At 44.2% G+C, this 25,725-nt stretch overlaps 1 long non-coding RNA gene across 1 annotated transcript; it reads left to right on the plus strand.

The window, feature by feature from the left end:
• Nucleotides 1-653: 653 nt before the first annotated feature.
• LOC132344054 (uncharacterized) lies at nucleotides 654-22,495 on the plus strand. The gene is made up of 2 exons (XR_009493142.1): nucleotides 654-12,948; nucleotides 19,910-22,495. It is a non-coding gene; the product is annotated as an uncharacterized lncRNA (long non-coding RNA).
• Nucleotides 22,496-25,725: the final 3,230 nt, after the last annotated feature.

Consider the following 25,725-nt stretch of genomic DNA (forward strand, 5'->3'; position numbering starts at 1 on the left):
ACTCTTCTGCCTACCAGGCACAGGTAGACTAGGGCGACAGGAAAAGCAGGGGACCCTGGCTGGTAAACGGTCTGGCCTCCACTCCCAGACACTGCTAAGCAGCTGGGGGGACCCTGGCTGGTAAACGGTCTGGCCTCCACTCCCAGACACTGCTAAGCACCTGGGGGGACCCTGGCTGGTAAACGGTCTGGCCTCCACTCACAGACACTGCTAAGCAGCTGGGGGGACCCTGGCTGGTAAACGGTCTGGCCTCCACTCCCAGACACTGCTAAGCAGCTGGGGGGGACCCTGGCTGGTAAACGGTCTGGCCTCCACTCCCAGACACTGCTAAGCAGCTGGGGGGGACCCTGGCTGGTAAACGGTCTGGCCTCCACTCCCAGACACTGCTAAGCAGCTGGGGGGGACCCTGGCTGGTAAACGGTCTGGCCTCCACTCCCAGACACTGCTAAGCAGCTGGGGGGGACCCTGGCTGGTAAACGGTCTGGCCTCCACTCCCAGACACTGCTAAGCAGCTGGGGGGGACCCTGGCTGGTAAACGGTCTGGCCTCCACTCCCAGACACTGCTAAGCAGCTGGGGGGGACCCTGGCTGGTAAACGGTCTGGCCTCCACTCCCAGACACTGCTAAGCACCTGGGGGGGACCCTGGCTGGTAAACGGTCTGGCCTCCACTCCCAGACACTGCTAAGCAGCTGGGGGGGACCCTGGCTGGTAAACGGTCTGGCCTCCACTCCCAGACACTGCTAAGCAGCTGGGGGGGACCCTGGCTGGTAAACGGTCTGGCCTCCACTCCCAGACACTGCTAAGCAGCTGGGGGGACCCTGGCTGGTAAATGGTCTGGCCTCCACTCCCAGACACTGCTAAGCAGCTGGGCAGCCTTGGATAGGTTGTAGCCCCACCCCCAGTGCCTCTGTCCTCAGATCCTTATCTGTGCAATAAGGGGTTTAACCAGATGGCTGCTGTTCCTCCCACTCTTACTTTCTAACATTGTCTCTGAGACTAATGAAATTGTGCATCCTTTCCTGGGTCTCTGCCCTGCTTGGCGACCACATGGTATATTCAGCAGATCTGTTTCCATAGACAGCACCTTCTAAAGACCCACGTTGAGTTACTGCCAAGGTAGTGGGAGGTGTGTTAATCTGTCTGAGAGCCCCTGATGACAGTTTATAACCCACTCACTGAATGTCCCATCCACTCTCTGGTGACACTTGGCAGTCAGTTATCTGAGTTGGTACTAGATTGAAAGCTGGTAGCCTAAAACCCGAGGGAGAGGACAGGAATCAGACACACTCCACCGTGTGTCCCCTTGCCTTTGGCCCTGTGCGTGCCTGTCACCCGCAGGAGGCCAGGGAGGTGCACCTTGGGCGCCACTTTCTGTAGCCCTTCTTCCAGGGCCTGCAAAGGCAAGCGTGTGGGAGGATACTGGTCTTACAGCTTTTTGTTATGGTGTTATTAATTGTTACTAATATTATGGTTCTTGCTACTAATAATACATAGAATGATGTGCTACTTTCCTCCTGGAAAATGAAATGTGACCTAAAATTAAGAACCCTAAATTATTCATTCATATGTTTTTTATTAAAGTGTAGTTGATTTACAGTGTTGTGTTAATTATTGCTGTACAGCAAAGTGATTCAGTTATACATATATATGCATCCTTTTCCTAATATATTCTGTTCCCTTATGGTTTGTCACAGGATATTGAATATAGTTTCCTATGTTATACAGGAGTACCTTGCTGTTTATCTTTTCTGCTTATAGAAGCTTATATCTGCTAACCCCAGTCTCCTACTCCATCCCTCCCCTAACCCCCTGCCTCCTGACAACCGCAGCCTGTTCTCTGTATCTGTCAGTCTATTTAGGTTTCGTAGACAGGTTCATTTGTGTCGTATTTTAGATTTCACATGTAAGTGATATCATACGGTATATGTAATTTTCTTTCTTACGTTCTTCACTTAATATGATAATCTCTAGTTGCATCCATGTTGCTGAAAATGGCATTGTTTCATTCTTTTTATGGCTGAGTAGTATTCTGTTGGAGAAGGCAATGGCACCCCACTCCAGTACTCTTGCCTGGAAAATCCCATGGGCGGAGGAGCCTGGTGGGCTGCAGTCCATGGGGTCGCTAAGAGTCGGACACGACTGAGCGACTTCCCTTTCACTTTTCACTTTCACGCATTGGAGAAGGCAATCGCAACCCACTCCAGTGTTCTTGCCTGGAGAATCCCAGGGATGGGGGAGCCTGGTGGGCTGCCGTCTATGGGGTCCCACAGAGTCGGACACGACTGAAGCGACTTAGCAGCAGCAGCAGCAGCAGTATTCTGTTATATATATATGTGTTACACACCCTCTTTATTGATTCATCTGTCAATGGACATTTAGTTTGCTTGTTTCCATATCTTGGCTATTGTTAATAGTGCTGTATGGACATAGGGGTGCATGTATCTTTTTGATTTATAGTTTTGTCCGGATATGTGCTCAGGAGTGGGATTTCTGGGTCATATAGTAATTCTGTTTTTCATTTTCTGAGGAACCTCTGTGCTGTTTTCCATGGTGGCTACACCAACTTACGTTACTAGCAACACTGTAGGAGGGAGGAACCTTAATCAGAGTTGATCATTTCGTTCAAATGAGTGTCATCTTTCATCTGTAATGTGCAAGAAAGCAGCAAGATGGACCACTGATCTTCAAGTGCCCTCCCAGGCCCTGTGAGATTCCATCACAAATTGGAGGGTACGGAGTAGGTAGATGTCAGGAAACCTGCTTTCTAAACAGGCAAATAATGCAAAGATTTTGTTGTTGTTGTTGACTCTTTATATGTTTACTGTTAAAATTGTGGTCAGATACTCATAACATAAAATTTACCATCTTAGCCACTATAATGGAAAAGGCAATGGCACCCCACTCCAGTACTCTTGCCTGGAAAATCCCATGGACCGAGGAACCTGGTGGGTGGTAGTCCATGGGGTTGCACAGAGTCGGACACAACTGAGTGACTTCACTTTCACTTTTCACTTTCTTGCATTGGAGAAGGAAATGGCAACACACTCCAGTGTTCTTGCCTGGAGAATCCCAGGGATGGGGAAGCCTGGTGAGCTGCCGTCTATGGGGTCGCACAGAGTCGGACACGACTGAAGCGACTTAGCAGCAACCACTATAAAGAGTTCGGTTCAGGGGCATTAAGTACATTCACATTTTGTGCCACTAGCACCACCATCCAGCCAGGAACTCTATTTATCTATAAAAATATGTTAACAGTCTTCACACAACACTAAAAATAGCATTTCCAAAAGCAATACTGTTTTGAATTTATAAACCTCCATTGTAGAAATTTAAGGCATTTCACAAACATTGCCTTGTCCATCCTTGTGATGACCTTATATAGAAGCAGAGAGATAGGAGAGCAGACAGATCAGACAGAAATGAGGAAAGAGACCCAGGGGATATGCAGGTCTGCTCAATTTCACTTTGATTCACAGAGACTCAGTGGATCACCCAGATTCCCCTAGTTTTCAGGTAGCTGAGAATCTTAGAACTTGGATATGTGCCTTTCAGTCTGTTTTCGGTTTTCTAAGACTATGGTGGTTTAATCGTTAAGTCATGCCTGACTCTTGTGATCCCGTGGACTGTAGCCTGCCAGGCTCCTCTGTCTATGGGATTCTCCAGGCAAGAATACTGGAATGGGTTGCCATTTCCTTCTTCAGAGGATCTACCCAACCCAGGAATCAAACCCGGGTCTCCTGCATTGCAGGCAGATTCTTTACCAACTGAGCTATGAGGGAAGCCCCACAAATGAGTGCTTGTTTTTACAAAGTGTGTTTACTTAACAGGCCAGAATACAGGAGTAGGTAGCCTTTCCCTTTTCCAGGGGATCTTTCCAACCCAGGGATTGATCCCAGGTCTCCTGCGTTGCAGGCAGATTCTTTACCAGCTGAGCCACAGGGAAATCCAAGAATACTGGAGTGGGTAGCCTATCCCTTCTCCAGGGGATCCTCCTGACCTAGGAATTGAACTGAGGTCTCCTGCATTGCAGGCGGATTCTTTACCAACTGAGCTATCAAGGAAGTCTAAAACTGGGATGATAGCATTAACCAGAGAGGGAAGTTAGATGATAGTGTGGGCTCGTCCTGCCTCAAGGGAAAAGTTTTCTTCATGGACAAGTTGTTGGGATAGGTGTGTCATTGTGGGAGTGGGAACTGGGGTCACGGATACTCTGGCAGAGGTGGGGTTTAGGAGGAGGTTCTCAGGTTCTGTGGGTTTCTGGGCAGCTGCTAATAGCGAACTGTGGGTGCAAAGAGATAACCTGATTATAAGGCTGAGAGAGGAATGCTTGCAGGTACAAAAGGTTTTTCCTGGTCTAGGAATGAAACCTCCATGATCCAGGCTGCATATGTGTGTGTTTGTGTATGACAGAGAGACACACAAAGAGAGAAAGCCAGGTGGAATTCAGATACAAAAGATGAAAGGAAAAAGTATGTAATTCTTCTTGGCTGTGAATGAGGGATCAGATGATGAAGTTAGTCATCGAAGTTAGTAAGTTGCATTCTTTTTTTGCAATTTGATGATATTTTTTTAAAATGATATTTTGGTTGGAGAAGAAAACAGAAGAAAATTGTATTCATAGAAAGTTGTGTTTCAGTTAGATTCAACCTTTTGGCGGCTGGGAAATTTCCAGTGAATTTCCAGGAACAAGAAAATGGCAGCATTCCTGGTGCAAGGTCTGAATCCTCAAAGTCCAGGAATAGTCATACATAAACTGTGATTAAAAGACAGAGAATGAACTTAAGAAACAATCTAACAATAGAGCCCAGCAAGTGGGATGCCATCGTTTAGCTGGATGTGTGTAGGGAGAAGGGGCTGCTTCTTCATGAACAGAGTAGGCAATTTACAGGTGTTGTGGTCTCCACTCAACCAGTTAGTTATAGCTCATCGGTTTCTCACTAAAAGCACATGGAATAAATATTAACTTTGCTACTGGCCACAGATCCTTACAAGAGAAGATAAAGGTGAAACTGAATAGTGGAAAGAAGGAAAACAAAAGAGTACACAAGGAAAATCAAATGGGAAAGAAGTAAAGAAAAGAGAAAAAGATTTTTAAAAAGCATACATTAAACTCCAAATGAAAAATGACAGAGTGGTTAGAATTGGAGCAGATGATCAAGAGATAGCTTTTCCAGTTTAAAGCTGAGATGACACAGTCTGCATCGGATGGAAGACCTCCTAAGCAGAACTAGAAGATGGTGCCAGTTGGTGACACATTCTCTAAAGACCAGAAGCCTAGTCCCCAAGTGTGGTGGAGCTGAACCCACACAAGAGTGGGAGCCCCCAGATGGCATTGTCCCCCGGGCCTGAAATCTTCTTCACCTCTTCCCCAAGAGCTGGTTTGGCTCTTGCTCCTTCCAGAGTGGGGATGAGCCCTGAGTCTCAGGCAGCAGAAAGGCCAGTGGAATCTGGCTGCCCCGACAAACAGTTGTCTGCCTTCATCTCCTTTACAGGGTCTACTGAGGTGGAGTTTGTCCTAGGACATAAGACCACAGAACCACAGAATTTCAGTGTGAGCAAAGAGCCTAAGTGTCTCCTCATTTAATCATTTCTGAACTCTCTTGCTTGAGCATACTACATACTTTGAGCATGTAGCTTCAATTTAAGCATATTCATTCATTTTTAAATGACATATTAGCCTTTTGTACTAATAGGTTTATTTTAAAACCTACACAGACATTATATTTATAAATAAATATATAAAAGTTATATTATTTTCTTCCTGTCCTCTAACATATTATCTTTGTTTTCCCTGGGGGACATGAAATCTATTTTTAAGACAATTCATCAGATTCAACCAGATGTTTTCATCTATTCTGTAACTCTCTTCCAAAAACACAGTCTCTCTTTTGAATACCTAGAGGGGAGGCCATTCCATTTTTGGGACACTTCTATATGTTCCCTGGTTGCTGTGTCCCTCTTGGCTCTGATGGTAAAGAATCTGCCTGCTATGCAGGAGACACGAATTTGATCCCTGGGTTGGGAATATCCCCGGAGAAGGAAATGGCAACCCACTTCCGTATTCTTGCCTGGAGAATCCCATGGACAGAGGAGCCTGGCAGGCTACAGTCCATGGGATTGCAGAGTCAGAGATGACTTAGCGACTAAATAATAACAATACTCTGTCCCAGGTGGCCAAGGTGGGAGCTTCCATACAGAATCACACAAGGAGTTTCGGTCAGAGCTCAACACTTCTCTGGGAAAGAGCCCTTGTTCCACACTTCGCTCTCTCTGGATCTCACTGCAGTGTGAGCTGTGTGGACAGCAGGAAGGCTCTCACGGCCATGGTAAATATTATGGTTGCCTCTGGTATGCAGAAGAGCAAGAGTGGCTGCATTTGCGGCTTCCAGGTGGCAGACGCACAAGAATGAAAGCAGGCAAGGAGGAGCTGGAGGGGTGTCTGGGAAAATAGAGATCAAGGAAACCTCACTAGTGTGTGATATTTACTGTAAACAGCCCAAGGTTGTTTGGGGTAAGCAACATCTTTGACATAGATCAGTTATTTCTCAGTGACTGTGGGAGCAGGTGTTCCCAAGGAAGGATGAATGAGCCCAGTAGCCGTAGTAGGTTCCCTGACTGCTTGGAGGTCCCTGGATGTTAATGTGGACAGCACGCGGGGCCCCCTGCCATCTGTAAAACTCACTTTTCAAGATCCTGCAATGAACTGTTTCCTCAGTTCTTCAGCAGAGTTTTTCCAAAGCACACAAATGCTAGCTGTGGAGCTGGTTTGGGGCCAAGAATCCTTAGCCAAGCAAGGGTGCAGAAAGGCCTGGGGGAGAAAACGGTGCAGGCTGAGTTGGTTCTAAAACATCTCAGGATGCTCAGGGAACCGAATGGAAACACTTATCCAGGGAGCTTTTTGCAAAACCATTTGAAAGAAAATCTCTCTCAACAATTAAACTGGGTGTGTGTGGGTAGAATCAAACATCTTTCTGGAATTCAAGATGAACTTTCTTTCTTCCCCCTCCCCTGTTCACCTGCTTTTGAATGACAAACTAAATCAGATACTGAGACTAGATTTAAAATTATTGCAACTTTTAATTTGAGTTCTTACCATTTGATATTGAAAGAAAAACATTTATTTTGTGGTAGGTGTCCCAGATTGGAAGCTTCTCTGAGTTTAGGGGAGGCAGAGTCTTAAGGGTCCATACGAATTGGATAAAACTCAAAGGAAGTATAATTTGGGTTTTAGTCGGCAGTCTGGGGCAGGGGAGGTTAGACTGTGGTAACAGTTGGCTTTTGTTTGTCTGGAAAGTTTTTCTAACTCCTCAATTCTAGTAATTCTCCCTGCTGCTCTGGTGATAGGGTAAGTGTGTATCCCAGGCCTGGACAATCATTATATGTCGCCTTCCTGACAACAGTGATTGGTGCAAAAGTTGGGTCCATGACTCAGACGGGACTTTGCTGAGGTCTAATATGTAAATATGAAGTAGCTTCCAAGGCCACTAAACGGGAGGGTGTAGATTTAGGGCTCTTGGACATCATGTTATCACCTGCCAAATGGAGAATTAGAGTGAAGCCAAGAGACAGGCAGAGATGGAAGATGGATGGATGGACATGTGAGGATGGCTGGGGAGGGTGAGAGCCCTGGTAGCAAGGCATCAATCATGACTGTCTAGAATCTTGCAGCCCAGGTGGGATCCATCAGCATGTGCTTTCATCCTTACATATATATATATATATATATATATATATATATATATATATATACACATACATACACATACTGGATATATATAATTTAATTTATTTTCGGCTGTGCTAGGTCTTTGTTGCTTTTCTCTAGTTGCAGTGAATGGGGCTACTCTCTGGTTGTGGCGTTTCTCACTGCAGAAGCTTCTCTTGCTGTGGAATGCCAGCTCTCAAGCGTGTGCTTAGGTGGTTTTTGCAGCACATGGGCTCAATGGTTGCAGTTCCCAGGCTCTAGAGCACAGGCTCAGGAGTTGTGGCGCACAGGCTTGGTTGCTTTGCAGCATGTGGGATCTTCCCAGATTGGGGATGGAACCCATATCTCCTGCATTTACTGGTGTGTTCTTTACCACTGAGTCACCGGGAGAGCCCTCACTCCCACCTTTGAACTAGAACCTGATCCTGATAACGTGACAAGGTCTTATCTCCATCATGATGGCTTTAGGTTCAACCTTCAGTGTGTCTCCCCTGGAAAGTGACAGTGACCTTTTCCCTGTCCTCCTGCTCTGGCTTTGCCTTGATGAAGTCCATTTTCCATACAGCAAGGAGGTCATTTGGTTGTCTGCTTGCATGGAGTTTTGAAACATTAATTACAGCCTGTCACTCCTCTGCTCAATACCTTCAAAGGATTCTCACCTCACTCCGAGGAAAGCCAGTAGTTTTTTCTGCAACCTCTGTCCTCTCCTCCTTAGAGCTCATCAGCCTCCTCTGCTCCTGATAGATTCTTCACTCTCTGATGTGGCTATCTTTTAATTTTTGTGCACTATATATTTATCTCTCTGGTTTTTATTGTTGCTTTCATTGTTGTATCCTCTATGTCCAGTGGACCCTGGAACACAATGAGTACCATGAATTCCAGGGCTGGGCTCCAAAGTGCTGGTTCCCTCTGCTCTTGCCTTCATTCTGTCCCCAAACTCTTCCCAGCCACCTGAGCCTACACATTTCCTTTTTTTTTTTGTTTGTTTAAGCTAGTTTGAGTTGTGTTGGAAATTTTTAAACCTTGAGATTTGGGGGAGACCTGTACGTTGCTAAAGATGAAATAAATGGAGGTTTCTGCAAGTTTCTGACGTTGGTTCAAACTAAGTGCTCTAAAGATGCCCTTTGTTGAACCACCTCCCCACAGAACCATTCTGTATACCTTGGCTGCGCCCCAGACAGAACTTAAATCAGATATCTAGGGCTGAGAAAGCAACAATAATGGAAGCAATAGTAGGTAACATTTATTGAACACATACTACATGCCAGATTGCATGCTACGTGGCTTCACACACGTTACCTCATTTCATCCTAACGATAGTTCTATCAGGTAGTACTGCTGTGATCTCCTCTAAACATTTGAGGAAATAAATTGAGGTACAAAGAGCTTAAGTAGATTACCCAGTGTCTTACAGGGAGCCAGTGGTAAGAACCAATTACTAATCCAGGCAATCTGATGCCAGAGCCTAAGATTTTTTATAATTTGGTTTTTATTTTTGCAACAATTCAATACACATAGTTTTGAATCAAATAGTTCTCAAAGCTCATTACTAAAAATATCAGCCTATCAGTCCCCTAGCACCACACCCAGCTGTCCTGCTTCCTCATTCTCAATGCTGTCTCTTTCAGTTATTTTACTTTTTCTTTTCATACTTATGCAGGGGTCTCGCATTATTATAGTTCACTGGTGGCTCAGAGGTAAAAACCTGCCTGCAGTGCAGGAGATTGAGGTTCAGTCTCTGGGTCGAGAAGATCCCCTGGAGAAGGAAATGGTAATGCACTCCAGTGTTCTTGCCTGGAGAATCCCATAAACAGAGGGGCCTGGTGGGCTACACAGTCCATAGAGTTGCAAAAGAGTCGGACACGACTGAGCAACTGAACACCACCACCACTATGTGATCTTATGCTTTTTTCAGTTTTAAGCATTAACTTTTACCTGAAGGCAGAGATTTTACTGCACATCACTTCTCACTTTTCCTCGTGTAGTTGCATCATACTTTGATAATATAATAGCAGATTACATCATTTGGATTACATGAATACTATGTAGTACTACATTGTTATTTTTTCACTTCTTAGACAATTCTACTCTTGTTCTAAGTTGTTATCTCTGTTGCTACCTCTCTGGGAGTAACAATGACGGTTTCCTGTTTGTTTTTGACAAGGGGAGGGAGTAATGTTCACGTCCTTGCATAGTTTCCGTTTACTTCATGTCACTTTTTTCTGTTTGACTCTTCTGAGGCTTGCCTTTCATATCTGAGACTCGGCTCAGATGACCTATGATCCTTGGCTGTTTGTATCCAGGTGTTAGAGGGGAGCTAAAAATCAGACTGGGAACCATGTGCACAAGGGCATCTATGGTGAGTCATTGGGCATTTGAATCTCAGGCGATCATATCTCCCAGAGAAGAATCTTCCGGTCTCTTGTCTGAAGAGTGTTACCCTGGATGCCAGCATTTAGGAGTAGAGTCGGGGAGGGAGGCTGGGATATTTTAGTTAGTCCTTCTGTTTTCAACCAAGTACTCTGGCCTGAGTACACAACTCGTCTGGTGTCTGTAGATCCTCTTCAGAGAATAAGACTCCAGTCTATTGGGAAGGAGAGAAGGCGATGGCACCCCACTCCAGTACTCTTGCCTGGAAAATCCCATGGACGGAGGAGCCTGGTGGTCTGCAGTCCATGGGTCGCAAAGAGTCGGACACGACCAAGCGACTTCACTTTCAGTTTTCACTTTCATGCATTGGAGAAGAAAATGGCAACCCGCTCCAGTGTTCTTGCCTGGAGAATCCCAAGGACGGAGGAGCCTGGTGGGCTGCGGTCTATGGGGTCGCACAGAGTCGGACACGACTGAAGCGACTTAGCAGCAGCAGCAGCAGTGGCCAGAAAAGACATCCATCCATCTGTGCCTACCTGGGGAGGGGATCTGTACACATTACTGCCTTGGCAATAGACTTTTAACCAACTACCTTCTTTTCTGTCCCTTGTATATCCTCACTTCTAAAGGAACCTGTGCTACCAATTCCTGAGGCTTTTGAAGGTTCTGGATGCAAACTGAGTTGTTTCTCAGATTCCCCACTGCTGACTTAGGGTGATTCTGCCCAGAAAACCTGACCCACTTATCATCTGTCCTGCTTTTAATAAACATCGAGCATGTGCACATACCCCCACAGATGTTTGTGCATGGATTTGTTGTATTAGTTCCTGCCTCATCTCTTGTGCTAGTAACCTTATGCCAAATTCTCATTTTGCTGAGGATACAGACAGGAGTAGAGTTAGATGAGTGTGTTCAACCATCATATTTATGGAGGGGCCAGAGCCCTTAATCACCAGCTCCACTGAATGATAGACAATCAGCTGTCTTCACGCTCCTGAGTAATGTCTTAGCACTTTCGCGCTTTTTGTTTTTCTCAGCCTAATCAGACAGGTCACGAGGCTGTCATATGTCCACAGCACAGATAAAGGGTGACATGGAAACAGTGAGGGACTGTGCCAGGACCACACCGCAGGCCTCCTGACTTCTATCCAGTGCCATTTCCGCATTTTCATATTGTATCCTGGCCTATATTGAGGAGACCATCTGCCATTAGGAAGGATGATGCTCTCAGGTCCCACCAGTGATCCTGGGAAAACATGATTCCGTTTATCACCTTGATTCAAATTTCAGGTTCACTGCCTGAGTTTACAAAGAAGAGAAATAGGAGAGGGAAGCAGGTTATAGAACTCTTTTATTCCATGCCTGCCTTTCTTTATTCCATTTTTGCCTTTCTTTATCTGCTCCAACTGCTCAGGCTGCTTGTTATTTAGGAGTAGATAAATGCAGAGATGACCACATTTGGAAGAGCTACAAAGGATGCTAAAAAGGCATGGGGCTTCCCAGGCACCGGAAGAATGAGTCAAACAGTGAATTTGTTCCCAGGCTGAAGAAAGATACTGTACCGAAACTGAAATTGGCCCTCTGGATGACATTTGGAAGCCAAATGAACTGTAGCACTTTAAGTGGTGAGGTCAATGGCTCAGCTAATTGTGGAAATGGGGGGATTCCCCACTGACCCAGCAATCCTTGTGATCCAGGGCTGAAGATGTACATTGTGAAGGCAATGTGTGCTGGTTGATCTATGAAAACAGGAAGACCAGGGCAGCCCCAGCTAATGCACTTGCCTATGCTGGCTTTTTCCTGAAGCTAAGGATCACTGGCAAAATCTAGCTGTCTGGCCTAAAAAATAAAAGTGGACTAAATGGTATTAATAAAAAGAAATCTAAATATTATGATGAGTGGTCTAGGCTTCATAAGGTACAGACAGAAAGCTGCATTATTTTATCTTTTTATGGTGTGTTTGAATCCCTTCTGTAATTCTGTAGGCAAGTTCATCCCTATTGCTTGGGGAAAAACTCAGGCAGTTCCACTGATCTTGTCACTGCTAGTAGTAAAATGTCTCTGGGTCCTCTAGATCTCAAGATAAGTCTCATTTCAGAAATTAAGCATTTCAACAATTGAATGTACACATCAAAACTCAAAACTTCATCCAAAGTGAAAGCTTTTCTCCTTCTTTGTGTCTGGTTTGGGTTCAAGACCTGACATTGGGGTTTTTCCTCCTATTTCTTCTTCCTGACACTGCTCCTGCTCTCTGCAGCTGGAGTTGATACAAGGGAGGTGTGGGGAGAGCCCGGAGGTCTTTCTTGACTGGCCCAGGTGTCGTCAGACAGTGGATCAGACATGGTCTTATGTGACTGTTTCTCTCTCACGGAGGCCCTTGCTGACTGTGGACAACGTGGTGAGGACAGAGCTGTTCCACTGGATGGCCCTTATGATGACTCTTCCTTCGGTCTTGGGATCTCTGCACGGCGATCCTTCTGTTGAATGGCCATGCTCCTTCAGGAAGCCCTGTGGTGGGAAGGGGATCTTTCATGGCCTGTGAGCAGCACTTCCCCACTCAGCCCAGACCCACTTTCTTTTCCCTCAGTTCTTCCTGCCCAAGCCTGTGGTCACAACTCCTGCCCTAAGGTTTCCCAGGCAGGTATAAGGGGCCAGTGTTTGTGTTCTGCACACACTCCAGGGGGATGCAGTCACATTAAACCTCTGTCACCATGCTCCATTCTATTCTGGCAGCACCTTCCATGGCCTTGAAGAGGGGAAGGTCCTCTCTCCTCCGCTAGGGTGGGAGGAAGTGAGCAGTGTCTACAGCATCCACCTCTCTGGATTCTACAGCATCTCTCTGGCCTCTACAGCATCCATCTCTGGATATCTAGGTGGGTGATGGTATTTGCCTTTTTTTGGATGCTTTCTGAGTCCTACAATGACCTGACACCTACTGGTTTGTTCTTAGCCTATGGAAGCTGTCAGAGCTGAAAAATGTCCCCCAAAGATATCAAGTCCTGAGCCCCACAACCCGAGAATATTACCTTACATGCCAAAAGACATGGTTAAACTAAGAATCCTGAGATGATACTATCTTGGATTATCTGGGTAGGCTCAATGCAACCATCAGCATTCATCTACAAGGGAGGCAGAGGGAGATTTGACACATAGAGGATTAGGAGGCAGTATGATCATGGAGGCAGAGAGGAGAGAGCTGTAGCCACAAGCCAAGGAGTGCCAGTGACCCCCAGGAACTGGAGAGGCAAGGAGCCCATCCTCCCCAGAGCCTCCTGAGGGAGCCTGGCCCTGCAGGGGCCTTGATCTCAGCCCAGTGATACTAATTTGGGACTTTTGGCCTCCAGAACTTGGAGAGAGTAAATTTCTGTGTTTTAAGCCACCCATCTTGGGGTAATTTGTTACAGCAGCCACGGTGTCAGCCAGAAGAAAAGCAGGAAGAATTCCACTTTAAATTATATTGTAAAAGAAATAATTAAAAAAAATTATCTCAATGCCTCTTGAGACCCGGGTCTCCTCCTCCCTCCACAGGGAGTATACCCAGCATGTTGTTCCCTGTTATCCCTGGGAGCTCCCCTGGGGAAAAATTAACACTAAACCTCTCAAGGAAAGCTACAGATGTGTATTAACAGTGATTTTTTTTTAAGCATATGTGGATCAAGGATGCTGCCTAAGAATGGGACCCTTATGAAGATTTTATCCCCAGAGATTATGTCAAAGAAAGAATGACAGAGGTCAGAAAGTGAAAAGCACCTGTAGAAAGCTGCCCTAGCCCCTTGGTCAGAGGCAATAACAAATGCGGAGACATCCCCAGTCCAACCATTGAAACCTGGTTCAATCTGGGTCTCAGTGCTTCTGAGACATGGGTTTCCTGCATTGCAGGCGGACTTGTGCACTGCAGGCAGATTCTTCACCAACTGAGCTACAAGGGAAGCCTAATGCCTCTGAAGGAGAAGGCAATGGCACCCTACTCCAGTACTCTTGCCTGGAAAATCCCATGAATGAAGGAGCCTAGTAGGCTGCAGTCCATGGGGTCGCTAAGAGTCGGACACGACTGAGCGACTTCACTTTCACTTTTCACTTTCACGCATTGGAGAAGGCAATCGAAACCCACTCCAGTGTTCTTGCCTGGAGAATCCCAGGGATGGGGGAGCCTGGTGGGCTGCCATCTATGGGGTCGTACAAAGTTGGACACGACTGAAGCGACTTAGCAGCAGCAGCAATGCCTCTGAAAGGGGCTGCTTATCACTTTTGCTGGTCATGTTGATATATTTGACTTTTAATGAATATGAATCAGCCTGAGGGATATGATTGGACCAGGAGTGTCTCTGCATTTGTTATTGCCTCTGACTGAGGGGCAGGGGCAGCTTTCTGCAGGCGCTTTGTCACTTTCTGGCCTCTGTCATTCTTTCTTTGACATAATTTTTGTGGATAAAACCTTCAGGGTCCCATTCTTTGGCAGCATCCTTGATCCACATATGCTTAAAAAAATCACTGTTAATACACATCTGTAGCTTCCCTTGAGAGGTTTGGTATTTTTTTCCCCAGAGGAGCTCCCAAGGATAACAGGGAGCAACATGCCAGGTGCACTCCCTGTGGAGGGAGGAGGATTCCCTTGCTGAAGATAAGAGATGTGATTGACATTTCTGATGCATGACTGGCTTCCAGTTTTGGCATCTTTACTGTTGACTCATAGATCTGCAGTAGAAACTGAAGTTGTATAGTCCAACTCTTAGAGTTTTCAGTTTTCAACTCTCAAGAGCTGCTGAGTTCCCTGATGAGTGGCAAAGTCAGTGTCACTCCCAGGCCAGGCTTGCGGCCCTGGAGAACTGGGTCACACAGTTCCCCTCTCTGTGCTCATTTCCTCATCTTCAAAGGGGAAAGAGGGGGTGGGAAGCATCATTTGCTCATTCAACAAACAGTTGTTGGGCAGTTGCCACAAGCCAGATCTCCTGCCAGGTGCTGGGCACCAACCAATTTGCCCCAGACCAATGGGACTCAGCCTGGTGAGCTACGTACTCCTTTCAGATCCCTCCTTTCAAGCTAAGACTTCCAGTCCACTGTGTATAACAAAGAAAAGCAGAAGGAGGGCAGGTGGGGTGGGAAGAGGGGTGGAGACTGAGAAACTAAGTGAATCCTGATCTAGGTACCTCCCAACCCTTGATAGTCCCCAGAGTGACCAGGAACCCCAAGACTCAATTATTGAGCTTGAAAAAGGCTATTTTAGAGCCCAGCTTAGTACAGAGGCCACAAGTCCTGACTCTGAGGACATTCTGCTTGGCTTCTAAACCTGACATTGCTGCTTCCTAGGGTTGGTCTCCTCTTCAAATTGCTTAATCCCTTTGTGTTTCAATATTCTCATCAATAAAATCAAAGTGGTACCTAATTCTAACAATTCCTAACTCCTGGAGTATAGAGAAGATTAAATGAATTCGTTCATTCACAAAAGTGTCTAACACAGTTAGCACTCCGAAATGTCAGGTGATAGAATTTATGAGCTTGTGAATTACCCTTGGACTCTCCACCGTCCTACATACTCTTCTCGTTCGTCAATCAGAGTGGATGATGTCAGTGGAACGCACTTGAAAGTTTAGGAAAATTCCACTCAACTTCAAAGCACTTTGATGAACAATCATGTAATTCCTGCCTTCTGATGGACAGGACTGAACTTCAGCAAACCCTGGACCCTGATTGGAGTGAAACCCAGTCAAGGGGAACAGAAGGGAAACCATGTGGGGCTTCATCTCACTTTGCCAGGGAATGGATGTCTCTTTGCAAGTTAACAACCAAATAGTCAGAGGGAAATTGCTTTTGTTGGAGGATTATGCCTTTGCCACTAAAAAGTTTTTCCTTCTTGCTGAACCCTTAACCAAGGTCCAGTAAAAACATGCATGACAAAAACTGGGAGTGTTCCAAAGCAGACCAGAGAGGAATTTTCATTTTGGAGACAGAGTGAGAGTTGGGGAAGAGGGCAGAAAGGAACAGGAAAAGGAGACAGGCTTGGGCAAAATGTTAGGGATGGGAGGGGAAGAGGTGAAGGAGGCTGGGAAGAGGTGAAGGAGGCTGCATGGATCTGCTCAGTAAGCATGCTTGTTTTGCAATATGAAGTTGGTGCTCAGGGCGCTGGGAGCCTACATCCTGGACAGGAGCAAACAGACGGGATCTGGAGGGCCTACAGATGACTCTGGGGGAAACCAGCTGGTGGCAGATGCAGCTGAGGCCGGTGGCCACCTGTGCTCTGGCGCCCACGCTACCCACCTGGTCTGTCTGCATTTACTCAATCCATCAATTACGGTGGCAAAGCCCCAGGGATCCAGATCAAGTTCCGAAGGAAGGCTGACATCAGACCCAAGGAAGCAGTGCTTCCTTTCTGTTGCATTGTAACTGACCATGCAGCTTGTGGCAGGCTTCCCCTGAGTTGCAGAAACTGTGAGGAAAGTGAGCCTGGGCTGAGTGTCCCCAGTTGTCACCTGGATGCCCTAGCATCTGTTTGTTCCTAGTCAGTGGGAGGGGGAGGAGGAAGGAAAAGTGGGGGTGGGGGTTGCCTCAAATCCCTGACCCTGCTGGAAAATAACCCCGTGCTTCCTAGGAGAGTGTCACTTTCATGTATGAAAAGAGCATGGGCACAGCAATTGAGGATGAACAAGAAGGAAGGTCAGCCTATCAGATACTGAATAGCTACAACATCGCAGACACTGGGTCTGGAAATTTATGTGTATTCTCTGGCTTATCCTCAGCAATGATGCTTTAAGGTTATGGTTATATCTTTAGAGGTAAAGAAACCCAGGCTCACTGATTTCAATCACTCCCTAAGACCATGTAGCTGGATTCGAACCCAAGCCTGTCCTAGTCCAAGGGAGGAGTTCACCTGAGTGACTCCTAAATATTAGACTGGTTTGAGGAGCTGCTTACGTCTATACATGTCCACTCTCACCCCCAGAAACTCTGATTCAGAAATTCTGAGCTGAGGCTGGGGAATCTGCCTCTGCAGATGTTTGGAGGCCCTCCTGGTGATTCTGATGCTCAGCTCCACCAGGCATCAGACCCACTGGACAGCACTGCTTCCCACAGCAGCACTCACACTTGTAATGGGCCTTGTGGCTGGGGGAGTTCCATCACCAAACCTGCCTTGACCCATTAAAAATCCCTTTATCCCGACCCCTGACTTTCTTTGGGAAGACTCTGCCAGTACCTGGTTGACCTGCTTCATACCTGTCCCTCGTAGAGCCTCTCTGAAGTTGGAATCTCTGTAAACTTAGTCAGAGATTTCTTTATTTCACAAACACCTCTGTAGCAGTAACTCTGTGCCAAGTATGCTTTATATTTTGCTTTTTTTATTATTTAGCAATATGGGTTTTATTTTAGGATTTCATTAACAATTTAAATATTAAACTCAGTGCTAATTCAGCCACAAAACTACAAGCTGCAATTCCTTTTGGTATGTATATTTGTGCACAGGCCTTTTAAAGAATAATTGTTTCAGGTTTATCAAACAATTGAGATTCAGATGCTTTCACTATGACATAAAATACATTTTAAATGGCAAGTGCTATACAAGATGTCTGTATATGGATGAATGTATAGTATAAAATGTTATCTCTCAAATAAGCCCCAGAGATAGGCTGAGTATTTTGATGGGTTTTCAGATAAAGATTGCTCTTGTTTACAGAATTATGTAGGACAATAAGAAAATTCCTTTTTTCTGCTTCATTCAGTTCTCTTAAGGCAGGAAATGGGCACAGTTCCCATGGAAGCTCCAATTAAAACCTGAGGCACTGGCTTCAGTGGAAATTTTGCTGGAGAAAGTGTTCTACCAGGTCATTTTTGATCAGAGACTCTTCCACAGCCTTCGTTGCCCCTACAGCCTGTATTCCTTTTAACTGTGTCTCTCTACGTCGTTGTTTAGCTGCTAAGTTGTGTCTCTATTCCTGAATGTATACCTCGAAGGCTGCATTTCTGAAGGGTCTCTGCCATGTTGCCTTATTTTTGCACGTGCCGGGTGTGCTTCAAGCCTTGTATGCAATCAATTCTCATTTTTGCAGTAATTGTAAAGTCACAGCGGACACTGAATTAGTGAATACTGTACCCATATTCCCAGAGGAAAGTCAGGGTTACGTTCCTTCAAGCCTCTAACCTCAACATTTTCATCAACTGATGAGTACCTAACTTGTTTTATCTGAGTTTCTGTTTAAAGACACCTTGTTTAATAGATATTGCAGACTCATTAACATTGAGCTCACAGCCAACAGCACGTTCACACGTGCCTGGACAAAGCTTATCTAACACGTGTGTTTTCTCTCAAAGATCCTTCCACAGCTTTCTGCAACTACAAACACCAGTCAGCACTTCTCAGCACTTTGCTTAGGGGCCACTATGTGCAACAGAATTATTAATAAAAAAGCACAAAAATGCAAAAAAAACATAACCCTAAGCAGACTTCAGAAAGGACACTTGTTTAACAGTCTGAAGGTGAAACAAGAAGGCAGAGCATTGTCTTGCTCCACACCACCTGGGAAAGTGACATGGGGAGACTAAAATTCTTCATCACGTGTGCCAGAATGACCACAAAAATGCCCTGAGTATTGATTTTGGGGTTACAAATGAATTTAGCATGTTGGAAAATTCTCAAATTGTGAGGAGGAACTGTGTTAATATGGCTAATCTTCACAACAAAAGCACAAGGTAGGCACAATCATCCCTCATCCTGATGCCCTTTAGAAAAGTTAGCAGCAAATTCCAAAAATGTCACTCCCACTATAACAGATGAAAAGCCTGAGTCATAAAGAGGGCAAGGTGACACAGCTAGTAAGTATCAAAAATCTGGACTTAAACCTAGTATATCTGGCTGCACAGTTAACCAGATAACCATGATACTCTCTGGGGAGTGCAAACTCATCTGTGAACTATACAACTGACCCAGCTCAGAATTTGCCCACCAGAGGGATGCTGATATAATTTAAGAGGAAAAAAATGAACGATTCTGCATCATTGTAGGCATAGTGGGTAGTCATTATACCTGTTGCTTGAGTTCCCTTAAATTTGGATTTCTCAAAGTGTGTTCCAGGACTCCTGCCTTCAGAACTATTTTTGTAACGCAGATTCTCAGAGATTCTAGTTGAACTGGTGTGAAGTGAGGGCTGCATTTTCAGTATATTCTGCAAGGAAGTCTAATGTTTTAGGATTTTAAAAGCACTGTCTAAAATTCAGTACCATCTTGAATAAAAATGACAAATTAAAATAATATTTATTTGTGAAATCTGTAACATTCGAAGTCCTTCAGACTTTTTTTTTAAGGTTCTCTTTTTTGTTTACTTCCTTAATAGGATGGTGGGAGGAAAATGGGCCCAATAAAGACTATTGGAAACTCAATTACAAATTAGAAAGAGCATTTTTCAATGAGTTGCTTCAAGATTTCCATAATAGCAAAAATTAAAGAAAATTCACCCAGAGATCTTATTTCTTTTGGAAGAATGGATTCTTGCCTAGCTCAAACTTATCAAACACTTTGGCCTAGGGAGAAGAAAGTTCTTAACCTTCTTTGCTTATCAACTTCCCCAAGATCTGGCCTTTACAAGAAAAGAAATTACAAGTTTACTTGAAAACAAGAGAGAAATAAGATTAGCTTGTTAATATTTTTAGAAATCTGAGGACTTAAAAACAGCAAGTAACTCAGGGATTGTTATATCAGTGTGTGCATTTGTTAAAATGCACTTATACACTTGTGACTTATATACCAGTTCATTAGTAAATTGTAGTTCAATAAAAAACAAATCTACAGAAATAAAAACTTAGACTGCTTTTGCCTAATTCTACTTGTTTCCCTCCTTTCTGACATAGAGGAGAAGATGTGTGTGTGCACCAACTTTCTTTGGAAATTTTGTTCTCACTTGTTCAGCCCTGTGCAGAAGTCAAAGGAGTAACACCCAGAGGGGTTGCAGAAACATTCAGCTTAATGTTACCTCTGGTGAGAAGGGATGGGTATGGACTTGCCATGCCTTCTACGTATTCCTCTTTAAAAATGGAATGCACTATAGTTGTTTCAAAGAAACAGTTATTTACCACATCAAAGAATCTAACTGTAAAACCAATTACCATCCCAGGTTCCAGGCAACTCAGTGGTCACAGAGCCTTCACAAAGGGCAGTCTCACTTCTATGAGATTTTCTGTCCAGGCACCAACTCACTGATCTCATCTTCCCCTTACACCTGCTCACCATCATCCAGGAGCTTGGAAGATGAACATCTTGCAATCATTCATGACTGTAAACTTTGAACTATGGTCCCAGATGGAGCTCTTTTCCAAATATATACAGTTTATCTTTGAACAATACAGGATTGAACTGTACATGTTCACTTATAGGCAGATTTTTTTTTCCAGTGGTAAGTACAGTAGTATGCGATGCATGGTTGCTTGGATCCTTGATTGTGGAACCACGGAGGTGGACTATGGGGCTTGAGCATCCAGTGAGTTGGTTGTCCACGGTGGGTCCTGGAAACTGCCCCCACCTGAGGACATCAAGGGATGACTATACTTCTCTCTTCAGCAGCGATAGCTTTAGAGATGAAAAGATGGAACAGGTTGCTTTTCAAGTAGAAAAGGAAGTCCACTGACCCTGACTAGCTTATGAGGCAAAATTCTGATGCTCACTGTATTCCTTCCCTTGACCAGCTTCCAGGGAGGAAACAAAGTGGCTGGGTGACCCACCAGGGTTCAGGGAGGAGGACAGAACTTGGGTTTTGTGACAGGATAATATATTTCCCAACCAATGAGCTGCTTCTAATTGTAATGTTTTTCTTGGGCTAAAAGATTTGTTCTCTGGCATTTTTGGCTATGTGTGTAACAAGGCTGGCCTTGTGGCAATTGTCAGCATAATTGTCATTTCACACTTGTGTTTGCCCACATGTCTGAATTTATGCTGCCAGTTAGAGTTAAGAGGCTCAGCCCTCCAATAGCGATAGCCACAGCTGGCTTTTCAGAATCTAAAACCAATTACTATGAATCATCTTCAGGTTTCTTCCTTCAAGTTTCTTCTTTCCTTCCTGGTACCTGGAAAGCAGTATGAGATTTTGATTCAGAAACTATTCACACATTTGGTTTCACCAGGACAGTGACCTCCTTTTGAACTCAGGTGTTCTGCACACCTAGATGATAATATGTTTCAGAGTCTCAAAGAAGTTGCCTGATCTGACAGCTCTGAGGGAATTAAAAAATAACTCAAACAAAAGTAGATAATTAGCAACTGTATCAGTAGATGTCAAAATACCTGAAAGGCTCTCAGTTGGATGCCCAAGAAGAAATCTAATTGAAACTCCTTCCTTAGCACATTTGTAAAATGTGGATGTGAGTGTGACTATTTTTTTATTTTTTTGCTTGTTACTACAGGTCAGGAAGCAACAGTTAGAACTGGACATGGAACAACAGACTGCTTCCAAATAGGAAAAGGAGTACATCAAGGCTGTATATTGTCACCCTGCTTATTTAACTTATATGCAGAGTACATCATGAGAAACGCTGGACTGGAAGAAACACAAGCTGGAATCAAGATTGCCGGGAGAAATATCAATAACCTCAGATATGCAGATGGCACCACCCTTATGGCAGAAAGTGAAGAGAAACTAGAAAGCCTGTTGATGAAAGTAAAAGTGGAGAGTGAAAAAGTTGGCTTAAAGCTCAACATTCAGAAAACGAAGATCATGGCATCTGGTCCCATCACTTCATGGGAAATAGATGGGGAAACAGTGGTAACAGTGCCAGACTTTATTTCTGGGGGCTCCAAAATCACTGCAGATGGTGATTGCAGCCATGAAATTAAAAGACGCTTTCTCCTTGGAAGGAAAGTTATGACCAACCTAGATAGCATATTCAAAAGCAGAGACATTACTTTGTCAACAAAGTTTCATCTACTCAAGGCTATGGTTTTTCCAGTGGTCATGTATGGATGTGAGAGTTGGACTGTGAAGAAGGCTGAGTGCCGAAGAATTGATGCTTTTGAACTGTGGTGTTGGAGAAGACTCTTGAGAGTCCCTTGGACTGCAAGGAGATCCAACCAGTCCATTCTGAAGGAGATCAGCCCTGGGATTTCTTTGGAAGGAATGATGCTAAAGCTGAAACTACAGTACTTTGGCCACCTCATGCGAAGAGTTGACTCATTGGAAAAGACTCTGATGCTGGGAGGGATTGGGGGCAAGAGGAGAAGGGGACGACAGAGGATGAGATGGCTGGATGGCATCACCAACTTGATGGACGTGAGTCTGAGTGAACTCCGGGAGTTGGTGATGGACAGGGAGGCCTGGCATGCTGTGATTCATGGGGTTGCAAAGAGTCAGACACGACTGAGCGACTGATCTGATCTGATCTGACATTGCAAGTTAAGCAAGTTAAGTAGTAAAAAGCAAAAAACATAAAAATAAAAAAATCGTTACACTCATGTCCACAGTTTTTTTGCTAGTTACTACATTGCAAATTGGGTTGGGATCCCCTGGAGTAGGAAATGGCAACTCACTCCAGTATTCTTGCTTGGGAAATCCCACGGCGGAGGAGCATGGCAGGCTATAGTCCATGGTGCTGCAAAGAGTCAGACATGGCTGAGTGAGTGACACACATTACCAGTTGGTTGAGACCTGAACCAGTGCGTTAAACAGTGGGCTGTAAGGAGAAGGATGGCCTTCCCTGGTGGGAAGAATCTGCCTGCAATGCAGGAGACCCAGGTTCAATCCCTGGGTCAGGAAGATCCTGTAGAGAAGGAAATGGCTACCCACACCAATATTTTTGCCTGAAAAATTCCATGAACAGAAGAGCCAGGTAGGCTATAGGCCATGGGGTTGCAAAGAGTCAGACACAACTGAGCAACTAATACAAGGAAAAGGATATCTTTCTGCTGCATTTCAGGGTCTCTCCTTGGTTTTGAAGACAGGTGGCCCCTGGGTTAGCAGACAATGAGAAAGAAAACATACCCAGAGCACAGGCAAGAGCTTGTCTGACAGCAGCCTGGCAGTCCTGACACAGAGGAACTGTGTGTCTCCACGGAACCACTCCCTTCTGAGAGATGCAGGTGCCACACGAGCCCTCAGCCTCAAGAAAATTAACCAACACTCATGTTAAGAAAGAAGGGATGAATGCTCAAATTATCAGTTCAAAAATTGAGCATATTAAATGACTACATACAGCACTGAGCTAGATGGTACATATAATGTATAAAAAAGCAGAATTTTTACCTTCCAGGGACTTGTGATCTAATATTTCTCATATAAGTCAGACATGAAAGCATAGTGCAGTCTTTCTTCTCCTGAGATGAGACATCAAATGTTGAGGGGGAAATATAAGCGAGGGAAAACAGCAGGTTGAAATGTAGAAATTTACATCTTGCCTCTATCACAGTAATGCAGAACTCTGGATGCCTGTTTTCTACCTAAAACTCGAGGAAGGTTATTACATGCCTTTCAGCCTTGTGTCCAGCTTCGTGGCTCTGATTCTGCTGCCTCCAATTTCTTATACTGGCAACAGAATTCAGGAGAAATGTTGGATAAAGAACATTCAGTGATATGGTTAAGTCTTTGCCATCAAAGACATCCATCTCATCAGAGGAGGGTGGCCAGTGGCAGAATGTAGCATTGCATGTGTACATGCTAAGTCACTTCAGTTGTGTTCGACTCTTTGCAACCCCATGGACTATAGCCTGCCAGGCTCCTCTGTCCATGGGATTTTCCGGGCAAGAAAACCGGAGTGGGTGACCATTTCCTTCTCCAGGGGATCTTTCTGATCCAGGGACAAACCTGCGTCTCTTTACATTTCCTGCATTGACAGATGGGTTCTTTACCACTGATGCCACCTGGGAAGCCAGAGTCTAGCATAGTATGTTAGAAAAATATCTGTAAGAACTTGAGGTCTTTAGAAATAAAACCTATAGAGGTACCTTTGGTGGATTTCTTGGTAAATGGCTTCACCAACAGGCAAAGGAATATGGAGAGGGCATGTGAGATATCTCTTACCCTTTTAATTGGGTACTGAGGAGTTTTATCACCAATACTTTTTTGATGGTCCCTCTGGTCCTTCATCTCTTCATTCGGTGGCCTGCTGCAATTTCTGCAGTTGATAAGACAATAAACAAACATAGAAGGTAAAGTAAGGACTGTCAGTGCCAAATCAACATTTACTAAAGATCTATCGTGTGTCAGTCCTTGTGTTAGAAACTAGAAGGATATGTGTCCACATTCCATAGAAGGAAGCTAGGGTTCTCCTCAAAGTAAATCACTCATAAAATATGAGGTTTCACAAAAGAAATAGCCTCACTTTATGCCAGACCACTTTGTTAAATAGAGCTAGACCTCAGCTCACACTGACGGCGCCTTCACAGCTATCCAGGACTATTTTAGTCCATTTCTATAGGACTAGAAACCATGGGTAAATATCTTACAAGTCATGAATCAATTAAACCAGGATTAAACAGCCTCTGAGTGAATTTTCTTCATATACTCACATATCCTAATGTATTTATAAGTGAAACTATTAATTTAAATTAAAATGATTAAATAACTTTTGTCTGGTATATGGTATTTTGGATTAGAATAAAAACACTAAAAGCCCTTGGAGCCCTCGGTTTCTATATTTTCATTTTGTTTGTTGTGGTTTTAAAAATATTTATAACTCACTTTTAAAATTAAGCTTGTTATTTCAAAGTAATTATAGATTCACATGCAGTTGTAATAAATAATACAGAGATATCCCATATTTCCATTACCCAGTTTCCCCCAATGATAACATCTCGGGAACTGTAGTGCAATGTTACAGCCAGGATATTGATATGGATAGAGGCAAGATAGGAAACATTCCATCGCCACAAGCCTCCTTCAGAACTATACTTGCTTTCCTCACACCCCATCACCTGTTTAAGCCCTGGGAACCACTAATCTGTTTTTACTTTCATAGTTTTGCCACCTCAAGAATTATGTAAATAGAATCATACAGTAAGTAACCTTTCAGTTACTTTCTCACTGAGCATAATTCTCTAGAAATTCATCCAGTTTTTGGCCTGTATCAATATTTCATTCTTTTTATTGCTGTGTAGTAGTCCATAGTGAGAATGTAGTGCAGTTAATTTAACCATTCACCTGTTGAAGGGTATATCTATTTCCGGTTTTTGATTTCTAATAAACAGCTATAAAACATCCACATATAGGCTTTTATGTGAACATAAATCTTTATATCTCTGGGATAAATGCTCAGGGAATGTAATTGTTGGATAGTATGGTAATTGCATGTTTATGTTTTTAGGAAACTGCCCAACTGTTTTCCAGAGTAGCTGGACCATTTTACATTCCTATCAGCAATGCATGAGTGATCCAGTTTCTTCACATTCATGCCAGTATTTGATGTTGTCACTGTTTTTTTAATTGTAACCATTCTAGGAGGTGTGAAGTGATATCTCACTATGGTTTGAGTTTCCATTTCCCGAATGGCTCGTGCTGATGAATATATTTTCATGTGCTTGTTTACTATCTGTATCTTTTCTTTGGAGAAATGCCTGTTCACACACTTTGTCCATTTTCTAATTAAATTGTTTTAGTTATTCTTTTTTTTAATGATGGACCCTAAGAGTCGTTTATATAGTCTAGACACTAATCCTTTATCAGATATGTGACTTGCAAATATTTTCT

The sequence above is a fragment of the Bos taurus genome, chromosome 27 (assembly GCF_002263795.3).
Source record: "Bos taurus isolate L1 Dominette 01449 registration number 42190680 breed Hereford chromosome 27, ARS-UCD2.0, whole genome shotgun sequence".
Classification (NCBI taxonomy): domain Eukaryota; kingdom Metazoa; phylum Chordata; class Mammalia; order Artiodactyla; family Bovidae; genus Bos; species Bos taurus.